Below are 317 nucleotides of genomic sequence, written 5' to 3' on the forward strand. Positions count from 1 at the left end.
GCTGCCGTCCCTCCTCTCTGCCCTTTGTCACCCGCCCCGAGCCGCTGTCACCTCGCTCCTCGGATTGTGCCGCCGACCCCCGCTTGTTGTCACCTCCCACGTGCTCTGCCGTTGTCCCCAGCGCTGTGCCACCCCCCAGCTCTTCCCGTGTCCCCTGTGCCCCCTCCCCCCATCCCGCAGGGAAGAACCCCAACAGCCGCCTCCGCACCTCCTTTATTCCCACGGACCCGCGGAAGGAACGGTGCGGGCTGAGACACCAACCGGGGGTGTTGGTGTCCCCTCCCCCGCCACAGCCGGACCTCAGGAAATGATTCCCT

This window comes from Meleagris gallopavo, unplaced genomic scaffold (genome assembly GCF_000146605.3).
Source record: "Meleagris gallopavo isolate NT-WF06-2002-E0010 breed Aviagen turkey brand Nicholas breeding stock unplaced genomic scaffold, Turkey_5.1 ChrUn_random_7180001863294, whole genome shotgun sequence".
Lineage (NCBI taxonomy): Eukaryota > Metazoa > Chordata > Aves > Galliformes > Phasianidae > Meleagris > Meleagris gallopavo.